The sequence below is a fragment of the Sinocyclocheilus grahami genome, unplaced genomic scaffold, assembly GCF_001515645.1.
Source record: "Sinocyclocheilus grahami isolate Dianchi unplaced genomic scaffold, SAMN03320097.WGS_v1.1 scaffold1205.1, whole genome shotgun sequence".
Classification (NCBI taxonomy): Eukaryota; Metazoa; Chordata; class Actinopteri; order Cypriniformes; family Cyprinidae; genus Sinocyclocheilus; species Sinocyclocheilus grahami.
Genome location: NW_015506384.1, coordinates 185,719 through 196,076, shown reverse-complemented (window position 1 = coordinate 196,076; position 10,358 = coordinate 185,719). Strand labels below are relative to the sequence as shown.

Genomic DNA, 10,358 nt, shown 5'->3' with positions numbered 1-10,358 from the left:
CAGCGGAGACCAGGACAACTAGATGAGCCCCAGATACAGATCCCCAGTGAAGACCTTGTCTCAGACGACAACCGGGACAAGACCACAGGAACCAGATGAGTCCTCTGCACAATGTGACTTTGCTGCAGCCTGGAATTGAACTGCTGGTTTCGTCTGGTCAGAGGAGAACTGGCCCCCCGACTGAGCCTGGTTTCTCCCAAGGTTTTTTCTCCATTCTGTCACCGATGGAGTTTTGGTTCCTCTGGCTTGCTTAGTTGGGGACACTTCATTTCCAGCGATATCGTCGACTTGATTGCAAATGATTGCACAGAGACTATTTAAACTGAACTGAGCTGGATGATGACATCACTGAATTCAATGATGAACTGCCTTTAACTGAAAAATGAGTGTTTACTATTGTCACTTTGCATTATTGACACACTATTTTTCTAATTAATGCTGCACAGTTGCTTTGACACAATCTGTATTGTTAAAAGTGCTATATAAATAAAGGTGACTTGACAAACCACTTGACAAACTGCGCTTGAACCCCGGACCAGCGAGATCGACTGAGATTATTTTCATCTTTTCCTTTTTACTTTTTCACTCGATGTTGTTTGAGGAGGTAAGTTAATTTTACTCATACAGCAGCCACGATTGCAGCGGAGGAGAGACGATGGTGGTGCTAATATAGTGAGTGCAATCATTTTTAACGACCACTGTTGCTGTTTAACGACGATCCTTCTGTTCTATCTAGGTTCAGAGCCCTCTTAATGACTATTTAAGTACAAACAGGTCACTTCCTGTTTGTTGCTGCCGTGTGGTTTGAGTTTGAGCTCCGTCAAGTTAATTCTTTGTCGTCTAATTTTTTATCTTAGATTCACAGGCCAGTCTCAGACTAAAATGCATGTTCAAGCTGTCTTCACTTAAAATATCATGTACTGACACATTAAAATATGTCAGTGCCATTGTCATGTCTCAAGATGCACACCAGTAAAGTTCTTAAGGCATTTTTATAAAAGTTATTTAAATATCCTAATTTAACCAAGGCCTAGTCCTGGCTTAAGCGAAGCCCTGTCTGTGAAACTCTGTCTCTGTGTTCAAACATGGAAGTCATACGAAACAATGTCATTGTTCACATCAGGCATGTACATACATTTAAATTACTTTATGCACTAAAATGTTTATGCCACCTCAGAGCTGGCATGATGAAATCCAGAGCAGCAGTATGTCATGTGGGTTAACTGAGACCTGTTCTGAGGAGGATCACTTTATTGACTGGCACACTGCACAATTAAATGTAAACCCTTATAAAGACTGTAACTTTAATGTTTGCTCTTCACAGAAAAGTTGTCAACGACAAGCGTGACATCACCCAAAGACCAGCTCTTTTTACAGTAAACCAGGTATGTATAAGTGCATTCATCCCATGTTGTATTTGCCATAATTACAAGATTCCAACTTGGAAAAATAATTCATGTCCTTGTAGAACTCATAATTGCCATCTGTAATCTGGGAATTTTCTGAGAGCTTCTACTTGTACCACATGACTGTACCTGACTGCTAACTAACACAAACACAATAAAAACATGATACCATAATAAAAAAAGCAGGCAGTTATGACACCAACATTTTAAATAAACAACAAAGATACAAATGGAAACGGTGCATTTCAGGCAGGTCTAACAGTGATTTGCAGGTAGCCTACAGAAATGTAATAAATTATGCTAATCAAAAACACTATAGTCTTTATATCTTTTTTAAAAGTTCGAGAGCAGTGAGTGATTGTTTTTTCTTTGATCAACAATAGAAACGCAGACAGCAGCAGGATTATTGGAGTTCTGTTCTTGGACTATTTCAGAAATAGAGCGAGGAATCCATGTACTTTCGGGGGTTTGCCGCATCCTGTGTAGACAATATCACTGATTATAATGACGTCTATTGTCTTTTAAAACATTGCGTCACGCGCGGTTCATGTTTACTTAAGAACCAACTACTTCACTAGGATACTCACCGAGACGGGCATTTTTGACAGAATTGAATGTGAATTTGTCCGTCCAAGCGCAGGAAGGAAGCAGAGCTCAAGACGCGGTGCTTCGGATGTTTAAACTTCCCACACAGCATGAGAGTAACGTGTGTCCTTTCGCGTGTTTTAGTTCTTGAATATTTAGACTGCAAAGCCTTAACGCTTATGCTCTCATGACATGCACTGTTAGGGTTTATAAAAATGTTACCGGTTTCATATAATACATGTAATTATACATGTAAAATGTTACAGTTTCATATCCTCGCCAAAGCCCATTTTTACTCGGATCCGGCACTTGGCGAGTGTTCATTTTAGGCCCTGCGGGTAAGGTATCGTTGGACCCAAAAGTGCTGCGCAGTGACAGCTACGACAGCAGTGCTGCACAATATTGAGATGTTGCTGAGATGCGAGACAATCAAGCAGACGAGTTTAAGGGTAGTACAGATGTTTTACTGAGGATTACAGACATCTGCATCTTTCTTCCCTCATTCACTACTCCCATGCTCAAAACGTGTTAACAGATTGCTTAAAATGTTAATCTTGCTGAATCTTGCACATGATAAGCACAATTACACACAGACACATGCATGAGGAAGTGCAGAATACACCATTAACTTGAAATAATGTAACATTATTTTTAACATTATGCTCAATTAAGCTAAATGATGAGAGACAGTGAAGATGTTGTTCATATCAGAGTCTCATAAAGACAGAGGGATACATTTTCTAAATTAAAACAGTGTTTGTCATGTTTGCAGCACATGTGACGAACTGGTTGAAAACCACTGACTGCACATTAACCTCGAACTGAAGTCAAGTGTTTATATTTATTCATTAATTTTGGCTTCATGATTGAGTCACTGAATGTTTTGGGGTTTTTTGCACTTGAAAAACAAACAAAAACAGAAAAGGAGAAGTGAACAAATGATTAGCAAAGTATTGTAAAGAGGCTCTATTCAGCCTGCCGTCTGTACATTACTTACATGACTTGATAATGTACAGGCCAGCCGTGTTCACAGCCCAACACAATGTAACGTGTGGACAACCTCCCTCTATAATATTCACAGTTTGGCCACTGGCCACTTTGTAATCTGCATGTGACCACAGAAAATGGCGTGCCACTCTGAAACAGGTTTCTGTTATAGTACAGTTGAGTTCCTCCGCTACAGACTGCTGCAATAGCACCTTCACCTGCTCGTATGAAGCTGTTGACAGGTTTGCAGTCACCCGTTTCAGAGACGATGTTTCTGCTTCTGATTTCACTGGTACACGTCTCCACATTCACAAAAGGACCCTGATGCTGATTGAGGAATTTTTGATAACGACGCATTATATGTGCTGGTTGGCCATGAGTGCAGGACGACACACACAAGAGCAGCAGCAGAATCACTGTAGACCGATGGATCTCCATCACCTGCTGAACAACACACACATCTGAACACCTTCTGCTGACATCTGACTTGCTAAAGCAGTTTAGACCTTTGAAGAACATACTTCATCAAATAAATGACTGAACCCTGCAAGTGTTTTTACTTGCACATATCTTAACCCAGCTGTGCACTTCTTCATACAGTACATACACGGTTTCAGTCCTGTATGTGTTGAAGACACATTTCTTGTGTATCTTACACTTCCTGAGGAAAGCTTTAAAGTTCTTACCTTGTTGTTCTGGGTAAATGAATATTTTGTTCTTTCTTCTTTTGCCTGAAGGCTTTTAGAGTAATCGGCACTGTAATGAACGAACCTTAGAAAACCCTGATGAAAGCGAGTTTAGACTTTACACTGTTGTCCGTCAGTGCCGCTGGAGTATTTATTGCAAACCGAACGTGATCTTTGAACTCTGGAAAGTGCAAACATGGCCTTGGCCAATTGAGCTGACTGACAGGAATTCGATCATCCTTATTTGTTATTTGCAAATATTTAAAAAGGAAAACATTAATGATGTTTCAAAGTCCGGTTTACTAAACCTGAGCTCCTTTAGCTAGATTTGTAAACGATCAGAAATATCCTGTCATAATGCACACGGTTGCTCTAAATGGGTGGTTGTCAATGTGATCAAACTGAATGGTCTATTCGTGTCGCTCACAGTCAATGTAAGAGTGCCTTCTAATGATTAGATGCACAAAGCTATAATAAAACTGTAGATGTGGAATGAGATGTTGAACATGGTCAAATAAAAGCACATTTTTTCTCACAGTGGTGTGATGTGCTACAGTTTGAGAACCAAATACACAAATGTGATTTTCAGTCACAAAACAATTCCGTTCCTAAATGTTGGTTTAATCAATGATTTATTGATCTCAAAATGTGGACAAAATATCTAGGTGCTATACTTCTCATGTACACTTTTAAAAAGAACCTGACTGCAGAAGATGATTTTCAGTGTGGATGTCTTCACTTTATCTTTACCTGAAGCCAAGGGGGAATATTTGAGAAACAGTTTAGTCTGGGAAGTGAGCGTGCTTCTTTGTTTTTGATAGTTTACCTGACCTGTTAAACACACAGAGACAGGGAATGAGGTGCACATTCATTCTGATCCAATTTTAAAGGGAATAATCTATGGCATGCTATGTGCTACATGTAACATGCGTCAGAAAGAAACTGCATGTCAAACCTCATATATGCATTTATACCAGTAATCATGCGAGAAACCTACAGTTCCTTGCCAGCTTCCTTATAGAGTCCAACTCGCCAAAACAGAGATGAGAGAGAAAACATGTTTCAATGATCCCTATCAAGGAATGTCAATCAGGCAAATCTGATCAGATTATGATTTAGAATCTGATGTCAGTGTGACGTCATGTTTGTAGTGCCAGTTTCATCTGAAGGTTTTGCCGCTGGAAAGGATTTAGAAAGGAAATCTGCTCAAATTAGTCATCTAGAAACACATTTCTCCCTCTCGCGTGAAGATTCTAATCCACAGTGCAATTATTAATTACACCATTTCTTCATTTGTCATGACTGTATAGCTCAGACAAGGCCTGTTTGTCTTCCATCTCACAAGGCATTCAGACAGTCAGTTCAATGATTGACCAACCGTATAAAAGCAATTATGAATGAAAGCCATGCTATTGGTTGATTGCAAAGACGAGTTCCAGTCGATGGGAACGAGGAAGACAGTGACACAGTGAAGACTTTTGCACTTTTGTTATTCGAGTGCTGCAGGTTTTTGGAAATATAAGCCATTCTTGCCACTTGTAAAGATTTGGACATTGTCAGGTGCTCTTTTTTAACTCTTTTACATTAGTTAGACATCGTTTACAAGGCGGAGATCTGAAACTGTTCAGCTGCGCACAATTTCAAGATCATAGTAATTTATAGATTTCACATCTAAAAGAGAGGCGCACGCATGTTTTCTGTGCGTACATTCGTTCTATGAATCACACGTAAACACTTTGAGAAATGATTGTAAAATCTAATTTAGGATTCTTTCTATGCAGTATTTTATAAATGAGGCCCCAGATCCTCAGGAAAACAATCTCCAGACCTTCACACAAACACTTTTGACTGAAAATAACAGGGCCCCTGTTACTGTGAAAATGTTTATAAGTAGATAAGTTCATCAAACTTATAAGAAATAGCATAAAATAAAGCAAACCAATCATTCTGATGTCTGAATATCATTATATGAGTCATTGGGAAGCATCCATGAATAAAGACTCTTTCATTTTCACAAGTGTAAAGTACAAGCCTTTTAAATGCAGTGCGGCTAAAATATGAACATATTATAATTAAAACCCTGGGTTAAGAGCCAAGATGGTCCTTGTGTGTCATTGGAAAGGGACAGAAACAAACTCAACAAGAGCACTGAAGACACAAAGGGGCAACATGAACAAAAACCAGAATGCCACTACACAACCATGACAAGCAACACAGAGACCTTACAAACATCTACAATAATATAACAGCTAAAGTAATGATGCTCAGTGTGCATCTACCATCCCAGAATATAAAAGTGAAATCACCTGAACCACAGATGATAATGAAGAGGTCTATACAGTAAAAATCATAAACAAAGACTGCAATGTTTACACAGTGTAAGCTTGTCTTGCTGAGCTTGATTCATTTAGCCAAAAGCATGTGATCTATGATGTCCAAAGCTTTGCCAGAAAACTATGTGACCATTTTAGTATCTGATTCAAAAGAAGCAAACCCCAGTGCCTTTTGCCTTACATTATAATGCATTAAAATCAATTTTGTAATTTTTTTTGCCTAAGAAACAAGTCATAGGACTGAGGCAGAATTATAATAGGCAGACACAGATTTCATTTATGTTTCATTTACTTTCCTTACCGACACAAATGAATCACTTTGTCAATGACCATTATTTATATGCAATAAAATCAAATGAAGAATCAGCTGTAGAGCCAGGCTGAAGCAGAACACAGCAGTTTGGTACGTGCTATTCTTCTTTATGACCACTAGATAACCACAATACGTTGAAAAGATTGGAGTAATGAAAGTGAGTGACATATGAAGGCCAAGTATACGGTAACCATGCTCAGAATTTGTCCTCTGCACTGAACCCATCCAAGTTAGTGCACACATGAGGAGTAGTGAGTAGTGAACACACTTCTTTATTGAATGATAATTTATAAACTCAAGTGGGGAACAATAATATGCATATGAAACTATACACACTTTCCCCATAATTACATCTCCAGTCATACATGTCAAGTCAAGTCACCTTTATTTATCTAGCGCTTTTAACAATACAGATTGTGTCAAAGCAGGTTTGCAGCATCAAATAGGAAAATAGTGTGTCAATGATGCAAAAGGACAATAGCAAACATTCAATATAACAGAGGTGAGGCTCCTTTGGGCCATACATGTCCAGCTCTAGGACCATTTTGATCTGCTGTGTTTGAAACATTTTCATATAATTGTGAAAATGAGATACATCTGGATCCAATAATAGCCATATTTGGTGTGAGAACCAAACATCAATCGGATGCGTTAGCTTTCTCTTCTTTGTTGGCCCGACAGCTTATACTCGTACAATAGAAGTCAAACAAACCACCAACACATATCAAGTGGGTAGAACATCTGTAAAAACATTTGTTTTTCTTAAGAAAAATGAATTATTTTAAAGTATGCACAGTGCTAATGATACTGTTTTATCAGAGCTTTATTGGCTCTGTCATTGTGTGGTTTGATTGCATCAGCTTGTCTGGTAGAAACAGAATGACGACGCTGATTAAGACTGCATCCAAGGTGATTGGAGTTCAACAGACATTACTTCAAGTTAAAAAGCTTACGCGATAATTAACTGTCCATCTCATCCATTACATAAAGAGTTTGCTGTCCTCCCATCAGGCCATAGATATAGAGCAAAAGGGTGGAGAACAAGGAGGTTTAAGAACTCATTCCTACCGACTGCTATTACTACCTTAAATTGAACTCCCGTTCACCCCTTCCCTTTTTATCATTCCTTACTTATGTTCTTGTTTAATTTCTTTGTTTTTGAATGATTATGTGTGAGACTGTGTTAATGTGATGTGTGACACCTGTGCAAACCAAATTTCCTAAGGGATGAATAAACTAAACTAGAACTAAACTGGATCACAGCGAGTGTCATGGCGGATGTCCAAATCCACTATCATTTTATAAATAATACTGTTTTTGTGTCACAGAATGTAGTTTTAAAAGTGTTTGGTAACACTTTACAATAAAGGCACAAGAATAATCCTGTACTAATACCTGAATTAATACTTACTTCAACATGAACTCATGATTAGAGCAGGCATGAGCTAATAATGAACTAATGAAGAGCTTTCTTTAATTACGACTGGAGTCATATGGGTTCATGCATGAATAACACAGTCTTAACTGCATGTTAGAACGTGTTTGATAGTTAATTCATTAATGAACATTTAGGGGTAAACTAAATCAAACGAAGGAATAACACATTGACTTTCAAATACATTTTAACAATTTAATATTGTCATAATTTAAATTATACTATCTGCAGCTTTGTCATAAACATTACTGGATGGCAGAGGATTAGTTTGCTATTATTTTCATGGATCCTCTGTATCAAATGTAGAAAATATTAAAAACACTAATATATGATCTTAAAAGGTCACGATCTGTTTTGTGCGATTCTCTTTCCCGTCAAACTCAACATTGTAAGTTTCTGGATAGTAATTCCTTCTGATGAATTTGGTAATATTCGGGTCATTACTGGTGGGTTATCATGATCTTTAGAATACTAATAGAAATAGAACACTACAAATAGAATGAGTGAAGGAACATAACTTTGTGTCTATGTTAAGGACTCCAGGCAGCTGCTAAGGAATCAATCTGTTGTAATGGACAGAAGCATTAGAGGAGGAACCTGACTTTCTTTGGCGCACTCTTGCATCCCTCTGTGGAATAAACAGAATAAACAATGAATACATTACTTTGCCTGGTTACTTGCAATTAAAGTTACCTTAAATATGCTTAAAAATACTTTGTGTGACTGGTATACATTCCAGTTAATGAGTTTTTAGTCACTTTTTACAGGGCTCAAATTAAGCCTTCACTGTAAAAGAAATTCCAGGATTTCACAGCATGCAACTGTGATAATAATTTAATTTACTGTGAAATATTACTTTACAGGTTTTTACTGTGATATTCACAATACACTACGGTATTCGGGAATTTCACTGTGAAAATAATGTACATTACAGGACACTACTGTGAATTCCGTCCTGCCTCCGCATGCTGTGTCGTCTGACTGAGCTCTCTCATCTCCTCCATGTTCTCATCCGAGTCCAACGGATTCAGCGGTAAGTGCTGAAATGTCAACTTAAATACTTTTTTTTATATGATAGTGCATGTCATTTAAAAGAATTAACCAAGTAGAGTTAGTTGTAGGTTCTGTTGTAACGTTGTTAGTGGTTAGCTTACTTGTGTACGTTTGAGCGCGCCAATTTTTTAAACCATAAACAGACATTGGTTGTAGTAATTGTACCGTATTCAGTTAGTAGCTAACTGTGAGACATTAGCTAATTTTTGGAGCCTCATTTAAAAAAAATTTCATAATCTCAATTTTAGATTTTCTTAGTGCGAACAGTGATCTTTTTCCCCGTATACGTTAGATTCTCTCCACATCGGTGATCGCTGGGAAATAAAGTTGTAAGGTAAGATGGCCTTATGATCGTTATTATCAACCAGAGAAATTATAGTGTTGTGGATTACGGCAAAGGTGAAGTAAATTCATCTCAAATTAGTAACGTTAACTGGGCTTCTTCATAGTTTTCTCCCCTGCTGTGTGTGTGATACGATCAGCCTTTGTCTGCTTCATCAACTGAAAAATGAAGTGCATACAAGATAAATCGATAGGGGCAAGAGATTATTTATGCACAAATTTTGACTGTACTACCCTAGGTACAGATTATTAACAGAGTCTTATTGTACTCCTGTTGTATTGGTATATTATTTTGCATCCTTGTGCTACAGCTAATGTACAGCCACTGACGTTTAGGGACTGTGAAGCTGCAAGCACCCCTAGCTTGCTTGATTGTTCAAGGTAATGTTGTCCTTCTCATTTTTATTGTATTTTCAAGTGTCAAGTCGTCCACAAATGTGTTGTGAGCAGTTTCATGAAGGAACTGTTTTCTTTTTACAGATAGTTTCTAAATGAAACTGCTCACAATAAGGTGTGTGGATTATCTTAAGTAACCGGGTCATGATTTCTGGGAAAAGACATTGCTGTAGAGTGAGAATTGTTTGGACTCTGATACTAATGATGTATTCATTTCATTTAAAGGATCTAAATGTAAACAAATAGGTTGCCCCACTGCCTGACGAAGTCAACATAAACAATTCAGACCAGCTATCACTTCAGAATTGAATCATTTGGTCTTGAAAAAAAAGGCCTATATTTGCAACTGTCTTGGGTGTTCAAACAGAAAATTTATTTCTATTATGAAAATGACAGATTTGTAATATCATAACTGTTAAGTGATGTAGCGTCTGGACCAATCAGACACAACATTTGTCATTTGATTTAACAAATCAATTATTCATTAGATTAACAAATCGTCTCAGTCCCCTCACCCAATAAACTGGATGCCAGGATGTCTGCAACGACACAAGGCCCAGGACCCTGGTTACCATGGCAACCCTGACACCAGATACATTTACGACCACATGGAATTTAGGTGCGGAAAATCACTGCCTTTTCCATAAGGAAAATCCACAAATGCACAGTAGAAATGGACTTTTCTACTAATTAATTCATAGGAAAACCTTTCTTTGAATGAACACACATATCCTTCAGGTCATTGTGTATAGTATTGCGGTCTTGTATATTATCTGTTGTATTGTAGACTATTTTATGCATGCTTATGATAGAACCACTCAT

At 37.8% G+C, this 10,358-nt stretch overlaps 1 long non-coding RNA gene across 1 annotated transcript; it reads right to left on the bottom strand.

The window, feature by feature from the left end:
* Positions 1-2,884: 2,884 nt before the first annotated feature.
* LOC107567998 (uncharacterized) lies at positions 2,885-3,795 on the bottom strand. Its single transcript, XR_001606691.1, has 2 exons — positions 3,665-3,795; positions 2,885-3,422 (listed from the first exon to the last, which is right to left on the bottom strand). It is a non-coding gene; the product is annotated as an uncharacterized lncRNA (long non-coding RNA).
* Between the last annotated feature and the right edge of the window lie 6,563 nt (positions 3,796-10,358).